General features: G+C 34.5%; 1 long non-coding RNA gene across 2 annotated transcripts; it reads left to right on the top strand.

Moving 5' to 3' along the window:
- The first annotated feature begins 2726 nt into the window (after positions 1-2726).
- LOC117830161 lies at positions 2727-10844 on the top strand. Of its 2 annotated transcripts, none has more exons than XR_004634740.1 (4): positions 2727-3050; positions 8674-8877; positions 10078-10203; positions 10301-10844. It is a non-coding gene; the product is annotated as an uncharacterized LOC117830161 (long non-coding RNA). The 2 variants fall into 2 exon arrangements; XR_004634739.1 differs by lacking the exon at positions 2727-3050 and adding an exon at positions 6463-6681.
- Positions 10845-11263: the final 419 nt, after the last annotated feature.

The raw sequence follows: 11263 nt of genomic DNA, 5'->3' as shown, positions 1-11263 counted from the left end.
TCTTTTCATTTTATTTTATTTATTTTGATTTGGTTTAATTTAATTAAATTTAAGATGACTTTAGAAATAGTTGACTTTATTTTATTCTATTTAATTTAATTTTATTGTTTTAAGTTTAATTTGATTTAATTTAACTTTAGTTCACTTTATTTTTTATTTTTATTTAATTATAGTAAGTTTATTTTATTTTATTTTAATTTAAATAAGTTTATTTTCTTTAATTTTAGTTCGCTTTTTTATTTTATTTCTATTTAATTTAATTTAATTTTTGTTTAGTTCACTTTATTTTATTATATTTATTTTATTTCTTATTATTTTTTTATGTATTTTATTTTATTTATTTATTTATTTTTAAATGTATTTTATTTAATGTTATTTAATTTTTATTCACATTATTTTTTTATGTTTTTTGGGATTTTTTTTTTCACATTACACATTACTGACATTTTAATTTAAAAATAGAGCAAATTAACAACATAACAATCCTAACAAGATCAGGGCGGTTCACATATCAGTTTCCAGTACAAGATCTTTCTGACATCAAAGCATTTTTTTAGTCTAATTAAGAATCCAGACGAAGACAAACATCTGTTTGTAAGTACAGATTTGCTCCATAATTGGACTCCACTGACTCCAGTACTGCTTTTCATTTTAGCTTTCTGTCCCATTCGATAATGAATGTGCTGATGAGTCAACGAGTCGATGAGGGATGTGTGTGCGTAGCCAAACAAGGGAAGGTCACTCAAATTAAGTTTATGCAATGAACTGAAAGTGTTTACTTCAAAATAATGACGTGTGCTTCATGAAAAAAAGGCAGCAGTGTTTTTATGGTTAAAATGAAATTATCTCCTCGTGACAACCTCACAGAGAATCATAACCCAACTCTATAGTTTCCCTCAGCTATATAATAATAACAATAACAATAACAGTAATAAAATGTAAATATATATATATATATATATATATATATATATATATATATATATATATATATATATATATATATATATATATATATATATATATATTATTAATAATAATAATAATACATTTTATTTAGAAGCGCCTTTCCAAACACTCAAGGTCGCTTTACAGACAGATTAAAACACAATAAATAAAACAACACGATAAAATAAATAAAAATAACAAGCAAAGTAACAATAATAATGATAATACTTAGTATAATAATAATAATAATAATAATAATAATAATAATAATAATAATAAAATAATAATAATAATGATAATACTTAGTATAATAATAATAATAATAATAATAATAATAATGATAATGATAATGATAATAATAATGATAATAATAGTAATAATAATAATAATAATAATTATAATAATAATAATAATAATAATAATAATAATAATAACAATAATAACAATAATAGCAACAATAATCAGAAGAAGAAAATTAGAACAACAATAATAATTATAATAATAACAATAAATTGAATAATCAAACCAGGGTTACAAAGTGCTTATAAATAAGAAAGAAACAAAACACAATAAAAAAGAAATGTGTGAAAGACAAAAAAAGGAAAAAGAACAATGTTGGATTAATAACAACAACAAAAAATAAAAAATTACAGCAATAAAAAAACATAAATAAAAAAAATAAAAAATATATATAGAATAAAATAATGATAAATTCCTGCAAGTGATACTGCCTAGAAATAGAAAATAAAAAAAATAGGACATTTAAAAAAAAACTGCATTGTAGCATCCTTTAGCTTATTATTTTGTTTTTCTGCCCATAAACCTAAACGTTTTCTTTCTCTCTTACCAATCTCTTGGTGGTGTTTTGTTCTGCAGTGGAAAGCGCTGAAAAAAACACTTACATTTCCTAAACAGCACCAAAACAGTGGGAATAGTGGAGTGTTTATTTTCTATAGTTACCGACATTTCATCTGACGGTTGGTAATGACCAAAAGAGAGCAAAAAATGAGGGAGTGTGAAAAGACTGAAATCGTCAGAGTGCCCTGATAAGTTTCTCAGGGAAATGAGTTACAATCATGTGGACATGAGGAACTTATAATTCATTGGAAATTGTTGTAATGTATGTCGACACCCACACAACTGACTTTCATCAGAGCAAACAGCAGCCAGGGTTAATTTAAGAACATAAACAGCTACAAAGAGAGAGGAACCGCCTTCATTGTTCTTTATTGTATCCTTTGAGACACCCTTTCAGTGGTTCAGGAGACCCCACCTCTGATGTGGATGGAGGAGGAACTAGACCAGGTCCAGAACCTCACTTACTGAAAATGTGTGTTCACAACTTCTCATGTGTGCATGATGTGGAAATAAGACAGAGTGGACCGCAAACGCTAATGTTCATGCTCTTGAGTAATAGCTGGCAGGACACCAGATGGATGCACACACATGCACACACACAAACACCTCCCCCTGCTCCTTTTGGAAGGAGTCTGGTCTCCCTGGTTACTGAGAACAAAAAAGGAGGCTCTGGCACAGCTGGTCTTCAGTGACCATGAGTGAGAGAGGAGGGGAAAACTCATAAAGGGAACTCAGATGTACGGAGAAGACCAGGGCTGAGGGGGAGTGGGAGACGAGCATAAGCAGTAGTGAACACCTCTATTTGGAAAGGTTCTGGGAGGGGGAGAGGCAGGGAGGAGAAAGAAGGAGGGTTAGAGAAGAGGAGGAGGTACTCAGACTTGCTGGGAACAGGAGTAAGCAGTCAAAGTGGAAGAAAGTGAACACACGCTGCAGGAGGAACAGTCGCAGACAAACAGCTGCTGATCTGCAGAAAGAGTCAAATTACCTCCAAACATCCAGAGCTGGTCTCAGTCTGAAGTGCAGCAGGCTAATTAGATGAAGAGTGGGTGAGACCAGCAGGCACCACATACAAACTCACGAAAACGCAAGAGAGGAGAGAAGAGAGGGGGAGGGTGAGACCCAGAAGAAGGAGAAGAGAAGGTCTGTGAAACATCTCCAGGACGTTTTGTGTACAGCTGAGTTTGGAGAGTTAACAAGTGGAAACAGACGTGCTCAAAGTGGAGTTACACACATTTACTACAGAGGTAAGAGTCTGCTTTTATGTCAAGAAACTCAAGTCATCTTTACACTTTGTTTTTAAAAGAAAACTATCATTCCAGCTACATGTAAACAACCAAAGAAGTCCACTCAAATCTAGAAAAGTGTGTTTCCTGACTACATCTTAAAGAAGTTATCCTCTCTTCTTCACTGCGATGAGGTGTTTGCTGTTTGTTTTGGTGTTTTGGAATTATTCTGAAACATGGTGAAGGAGTGCAGCAGAGGGACAAAGACGAGAGAGCACAGAGGGCCGGCAGCAAAGGTCAGACATTCTTCAGACTAAATCCAGCAGGTGGCTGACATGAGAGGAAAAAAAACACAAGTATGCAAACACCTAGAGATAAACATGAATGTGAGATGAAGCATATTTAGCTGCACTAATATATTTTGATGAAATATTGGGGAGGGGGGGTTCTTCCAAAATAAAACAAAGCTGGGAGAAAAGTGTACAAGAAAAGGATCTGTGTATAAGAGTAAAACTTTATTTAATGAACCACACAGAGTTTTGTCAGGAAATCAGGTTCCTGTTGCAGGAGGTGCAGACTGTTGTTTCATCTCTAAACCACAGACTGAGAAGTTTCACCAACCACACAAAAAAAGAAGGTGATAAAAGATAGCAGTTATCTGTCTGATGACACACATACACTTCCTGAACAACAAGTGTCCTTAACTGTTTGCGTTTTTGTGTTTTAAGTCAAATTGTGGTTCTTTTTTTCCATTACTTACACTTCAACTTTTACAGAACAGAAGTCCAGTATGATAGTGTTTATATGTGTGCAAAGAGTGTACTATGTCAGTATGGTGTAGTGTAGTATAGCACAGTGTAGTAAGGGTTTCACCAATTCATCGACTCGTTCACTAGTCGATGACTTTGACCACTAGAAGGCGCTGGCTCTGTTTTCTCTGATGAGAAAAGACAATAACAGAGAAATGTGAGGAAGACAAATAAAAGGAAATAGAACAATGTTGGAAGAATAAAAACAACAAAAGATAAAGAATCAGAACAATGAAAAAATCTGAAATACAAAATATAAAAAATATAAAAACAAATGATAAAATTATAAACTATAAATTCCTACCAGTGATACTGCCGAGAAAAATAGAAAATGGAATTAAAAACTAAAAACAAAATTAAAAAAAAACTGCATTGTAGCATTAAGATTAAAGCAATCAAAAATCAGAAATATAAAATATAAAAATTATGAAAATATTGACAAAAAATATTTAAAAAAATGTAATAATTTCTGAAAAAAAATGCTGCATTGTAGCATCTTTCAGCTTTAAGTTTTCTTTCTCTCTCGCCAATCTCTTGGTGGTGTTTTGTTTTGCAGTAGAAAGCTCTGAAAAAAAACACTGTACATTTCCTATACAGCAACAAAACAGAAAAAGAGTGGGAGTAGTGGAGTGTTTATCAGCTTAAGTTACAGACATCTCATCTAAAGGTTGGTAATGACCAAAAGAGAGCAAAAAAGGGGAGGGAATGTGAAAAGACTGAATGTTTATTAATCCATACCTTCCACTGGCAACTGTTTGCTTATACATACTGTATATCCACTTCACAAAGTTAAAACATGTGGGTATTGTGTGTAGAACTAACACAGTTGAGACACAATATTGGATGTAAAATCTATCTTTTGGTTTGAAACAAAACTGTGCAGCTAAAGCCTGACTTTTTTATTATGTAGATAAAATGTGATTCTGAACAGTGTGATTGATGTGTCACATAAGTTGAAGAACATGGCAACTAGCAGGCCTGAAAGTTAGTAGTTGGGAAACCCATTCTGTAAATTACTGTATAAAACGTAGTATAGTATAGTACAGAATAGTATAGTACAGCATAGTATAGTACAGTATAGTATAGTACAGTATAGTATAGTACAGTATAGTATAGTATAGTACAGTATAGTTTAGTACAGTATAGTGGTATAGTATAGTTTAGTACAGCAAAGTACAGCATAGTACAGTATAGTAGTATAGCAAAGTAAAGTATAGTTAAGTGCAGAATAGTACAGTATAGTACAGTATAGTACAGTATAGTTTAGTACAGTATAGCAGTATAGTATAGTTTTGTACAGTAAAGTGCTGTTAAGTACAGTATAACATAATAGTATAATATAGTACATCATAGTTAAGTATAGTTCAGTATAGCAGTACAGTATATTATAGTATAATATAATAAAGTATAGTACAGTAGTATTGTAGTATTGTAAAGTATAGTACAGTATAGTATAGTACAATATAACACAGTACAGTAAAAATATAGTATATTACAGTATAGTATAGTATAGTAAAGTATAGTATAGTATAATATAGTACAGTATAGTAGTATAGCATAGTGCATTATGGTAGATACTTTAGTACAGTTTTGTATTGTACAGTACAGAATAATGTCAGTATAGTACAGTACAGTATAATATAGTACAGTAGCCTCCAGTATAATGCAGAATAGTACAGTATACTATACTATAATGTCAGTATAGTACATTATAGTATACTGTACTATACTTTAATGTCAGTATAGTACATTATAGTATACTGTACTGTACTATAATGTCAGTATAGTACATTATAGTATACTGTACTATACTTTAATGTCAGTATAGTAAATTATAGTACACTGCACTAAACTATTATATCAGTATAGTATAGTATAGTATAGTATAGTATAGTATAGTATAATACAGTTAATATAATACAGTTCTGTATTGTATAGTAGAGCAGGGGTTCCCAAAGTGGGGTTCGGGACCCCCTGGGGGGTCTCAAGACACAAATGGGGGGTCGTGAGATCAATCAATCAATCTTTATTTGTATAGCGCAAAATCATAACAAACGTTATCTCAAGATGCTTTTACAAACATAGGAGGTCTAGACCACTCTATGTCAACATATATCTAATCTATCAGAATATATATCTAAAAAGAGAAATGTTCATCAAGGACAACAGATTGGCCATAATCCTCCTGTCAGCCACCACCTCCACAGGGTCCAGGACTGAGCTGGCCTTCTTCACCAGTGTGCTCAGTCTTGCTCTCCTGTATCTTCTATCTCTAGATGTCTTCTAGAATGTTCTTTTTTTTTTAAGTTATCTAAAATAGTACATTTAACCCATTATATTAAAAAATATTGAAAATAAAATCTTGAAAATAGATGAGTTTTTTGCTAATTTTTTGGCAGTTAACTATATGACAGTCATCTGGCAAAAAAGATACCTATATGACATGCTCATATAGGTAGGTTCATTATCTGCAGACCAGCTAAATGTAGCCACATTAAATCACTTTGAGGGACAGTGGGAGTCTTTGGCACCTGTATTTTTTGGGGGTCGCGGGCTGAGAAGTCTGGGAACCCACGCAGTAGAGTATAGTTATTATGGGATACATATCTCTGAAGACTTGGGAGCATTCTTTTTACACTGTTGCCTAGTAACACAACCCACAGGCATGTTGAGGCAAATGAACTTAACTGTATTTAATCATATTTTTTAAAATATTTGTTGATAAAAAAAATAAAGAAACATCAGCTAACAGTTCCCCGGATCGATCAGACAGCACCACCTGCTGAACTCTGATCCGGACCGATCCGGACTCACGTCAGTTAGTCTGTTACTGAAGTTCGTTGGTGAGTGACTGTTAGCTTAAACTCGTTATTTACAGATTATTAATGAGTCAAACTTCATGTTTAAACACTTTATGGTACTGTGAACAGAAACTACGGCAAGTGAACGTGTTAATCCTGTAACTAGTTCAGGCATAAAGACACCTGAGGGTTGAATAATAATCCTAATCTCGTAGTAATTTAACATTAGGTCGCTAAACCATCGTTAGCATCATTAACTAACAGTTTACTGTCACAACATGTTTAAACTGCTTTGGGACACATCATTAAACCTACTCTAATTCATCATAAAGTATTTTAATATATGACAGACAGATAGAAAAAAGGACATAGTATACATCTCTATGAACAGTCGGTGTTAAATAATCACATTTAAAGCTTGTTTTGGTTTTAAAGTAGTTCAACGAGTCACGGACGAGGATGCTAATGTGTCTCAAGATGTTGACACACAGAGAGCAGGATCTGTATTTATATTCTTCATCTTATTATGTTTGATATAAGACATTATAAACCCCTCCGTCTGTCATAATGAAAGCAGCACGTCCCTCATTAATGACATTACACCTGAGTTCATCATTACAAGGCATACACGTGCATTTAAAGTTGATGATAGGTGACTGTCTTCACTGTCTCAACCATAGACTGTATAAAATAGGTCTCAACTCATCTTTATGTATATATCACCTTTCATACATTTAAGCATGCAGCTCAAAGTGCTTCACAGAAGAACAGAGACAGAAAACAACAGCAAGAGGTAGAAGAGGAAAGAAAAGGGTTTAAAATACTTGAATTAAGTCATGATGATCAAATGATAGAATGAAAACAAGAGAAATATCATAATATAAAATAAAATCATGGTAATAACATCAATACAATAAAATGAGAAAAATTCAATAAAATCATTATGATAAAATCAAATAAGAAAAATAAAATCATTTTAAAACAATCAATAAAATAAAATGATATAATTTGAATAACATCAGAAAAATAAAATAAAGTCATTACAATAAAATAAAATCATTATAATACAATCAATTAAATAAAATCAGAAACATAAAATAGTCATTGCAATAAAATCGAATTATTATAATAAAATTAATTAAATAAAAACTGAAAAATAAAATAAAACCATGATAATAAGATCAGAAAAATGAAATATAATCATTGTAATAAAATCTAATCAGACAAATACCAGAAATTAAATCTAAACATAAAATATTATATAATAAGATAAAATAAAATAAATAAATACAAATGATGCTAAAACAATGCTCATAATTTAATAATGCAGTCCAGGGCTTAAAGGAAATGACTCCCTGTTAAAAGCCAGATTAAAAAGAGAAGTCTTCAGTTTACTTTTAAAAACACTCAAAGAGCTTGTTGTTTTAATGTCCAGAAGAAGAGAGTTCCACACTTTTGGTGCACAAAAACAGAAAGCTCTCTGGCCGGCACTTGTGAGGGACACGAGGAACATTTAAAAGGTCCTGCTCCCTGTGTCCTTGTCTCCTGTACAGCCTGTGTCAGACTGCAGGATCTCACCCACACACAGCTGCCTCAGTGACGACGATGACAGGCCTGAGTCTTGAAATGCCATGCCTGAAATAGTCTGCCCTGTTTATAATTACACTGAACATGCAGGACGGGGCCTCGTGTCCGTGGATACTAACCAAACGCACCCACTGTGGAGCGTTGAATCACACAAACATTGTAGACAGGACCACACACATTATAGACACATGGTCAATCCACACACACACCTATGTGTAAGGTAAGTGTATCAAAGGGCTAATTAGAGGTGCTGGTACTTAATGAGAGGGTGCCCATGAAGAAAAAGTATTTAAGGATAAAGATTGTATATGCTTACCAGGCTTGGGGGTAATTACAGGGTGGAGGTCTAAAACTGCAGCCGTGAAGGGTGGAGCCGAGGATGAAAATAAACTTCTACATCTCAATCTTCCCGTCCCGATCATTTAAAGTATTCTTCTGTTTTTTCAGGTGCAGTGCAGTGACGTCTCCTTCCTGAAAGCTACCAGCTGCATTTCTGTCGAACGTCTCGGTGGGACCAACATCTCAGAGGCAACATGGAGGTGAAAGAGGAAGTGCTGGATATTCTTCAGAAGGTCTGGATCAAACTGCAGGGACTACCAAAAGCCAGTCCTCTGGAGCTGGGAGCCTTCTTTGTGCTCATCCTGTTTGTAGGTGAGTTTGCAGCGCACTGCGCAGGTTTGAGGGAACGAGAAAAACAGAGCTCTTAGCTTGTTAGTCGACATGTAACAACATTCAAACAACATGTGCTGTACCTTGTGAGAAAGAGGAGGCTTCAACTGAGTTTTTACTTTCCAAACAAATCCTGTTTCTCTTTTAATGTAAAGAAGCGTCTTGTTGCTGCAACGTTTACACCGGTTCTTTACTATGGTGATCTTCTGTACATGCACATCACTGCTCAGTGTCCTCACAAGACTGATGCAGCCTACCATGCTTCCTTCAGGTTCATTACCAATTGTAAAGCTCTGACATAGAGTGGTCTAGACCTGTTGGTACATTTTCATTTATAAAGCTATTCTTGGTCTGCTGCCACATTACCTCTGTGTCTTTATCATACAGAAAAGTGCTGGACAGTACTCACTGCACTCCCAGGACTTTTTAATGCTTTCTGTCCCAAAAGCTTGTACAGAAACTGAGAAAGGGCTTTTAGGTATTCTGCACCCTCAGCCTGGAATTTATTGCAGAATGGCTTTAACTCAAGGAGCTGGTGTCACTTAATGTTTTTAAATGTGAAATGAAAGACCTTGAAGTTGAATCTTTAGGATGCTGTTGTTTTTAGTGAAAATTTTGATTTTGTATTTTAAGTGTCGGTGGAAATGTTTGGAATAAACTGAAACAGTCTGTTGACGATGCTGAGGTCTCCACTAGTAATCCTGGACATTTGACTACAAAAGTGAAATATTAATTAGACCTATAAAAGTAAATATGTATACTTTCCTATTCTAACTTGTGGAATTTTAACTTTATTTTTGATATCTCTTTTTTATCCTTGAAATGGAAAACATCTCACTCTTTGTTTTTCTATGCCTGGCACTTATAATACAAGTTTGACTTTATCCTTCCTTATTTTTGAGCGTTTCCCCCCCCCCCAGAAATTCCAACTTTATTCTTAAATTGTAATCTTCTTTATTGATATGCATAGTAAAAACAATACAAACAAAAATATTCAAAGATAAAAAAGGACAAAAATTATACAAAAAGTCCCCCCAAGCGTTTTCTAACTTGTACCCATCCCCTGTGTCCTCTCACTGTCTCTCTGTCTCTCTGTCTCTCTGTCTCTCTGTCTCTCTGTCTCTCTGTCTCTCTGTCTCTCTGTCTCTCTGTCTCTCTGTCTCTCTGTCTCTTGTTTTGCAGCCACGGTTCTCTTTCTGATCGTGTTGTCCTGCGTACACTGCTGCTGCTGTGGGAAACCAAAATACCAGGGGTCCAGGGTCCGGCCTCTACAGCCTGCCTGAGGCTGACTCAGAAAAGACTTCTCAAGTAAATTGCACTTGAATACTTTCTGCCATCCTTCACGCAATCACCCATCCGATTCAGGATCTGTATTTACACTCAATCTGGATTTTGTTCTTTGTAGGAGGAAACCTTTGAAGGAGGTTCATCAAGGGAAGGATGGCAGGATTTTTCTAGTTCTGGATTCAGAAAGCCATGCAAATGGAATCCACATAAATCAGCAGAGTGGCACAACTCATCACGATTCATTTCAGACCAGGACAATGAAACTCTGTGTGACAGCCCAGTCCAACAACAAGAGCCCTACAGTGGAGCCATGGATGAAAAGAGACAGTGGGAAAGCTGATTTGTGTCACTCCACCTTTACAAATGAGCTGGTCCGGTGCCCTGTTCACTCATTTGGAATGTGAAAACATAATAGTCATGTTGTACAGACATTCCTTCTTTCTTTCTCTCCCTGGTGTTTTCTTGTAATTCCATGTTTTCAGCAGAGACTGTGATGCAGTGAAGACACAGCGCCCTCTGCTGGTCAGCTGTAAAGCTTCTTTTCTTTTACTGTGCCAATACAGCCAGCGGTTAAAAATGTATTCTTGTTCTTACAACATGGAAGTGTTGCTCTTGAAGGGAAGTGATTTATTTGTTATTAAATTGAAATGCAGTACATGTAATTTATGTAAAATTGAATATACAACTTTTGTTTCTTTTTTTAGGATCAAATAAAGATTCATACGTCCATAAAAAATGTTATGATCCAGTCTACTTATTCAAACTATCAAATGAAGCTTAAATCAAAACCTCACCCTCAAAAGCTGACCATAGTGTGCACACCTTATCATCTGATCTCTGCTTTGCCCCTACCAGTCAGTGTTTCTGGTAAACATTAACCAGGACCTGTTGCTTGTTTGTCCTGCCCTCACACAGTAACTGAATGTAAGCTGGAAAGGGAACTAACAGTTAACTGTAACTGCCCTGAACGTATTCACATAGCTCCAGGGCTGCCAGTGGATCACAGCAGCAGCTGAAACCATCAATTCTAACACATTACAATGTATTCACACTTTGTTGGGAGTCACTGAGCCGTGAGTGG

The sequence above is a fragment of the Notolabrus celidotus genome, chromosome 18, assembly GCF_009762535.1.
Source record: "Notolabrus celidotus isolate fNotCel1 chromosome 18, fNotCel1.pri, whole genome shotgun sequence".
Classification (NCBI taxonomy): domain Eukaryota; kingdom Metazoa; phylum Chordata; class Actinopteri; order Labriformes; family Labridae; genus Notolabrus; species Notolabrus celidotus.
Note: the sequence above shows the minus strand (reverse complement) of the source record. Positions and strands in the feature narration are given on the sequence as shown.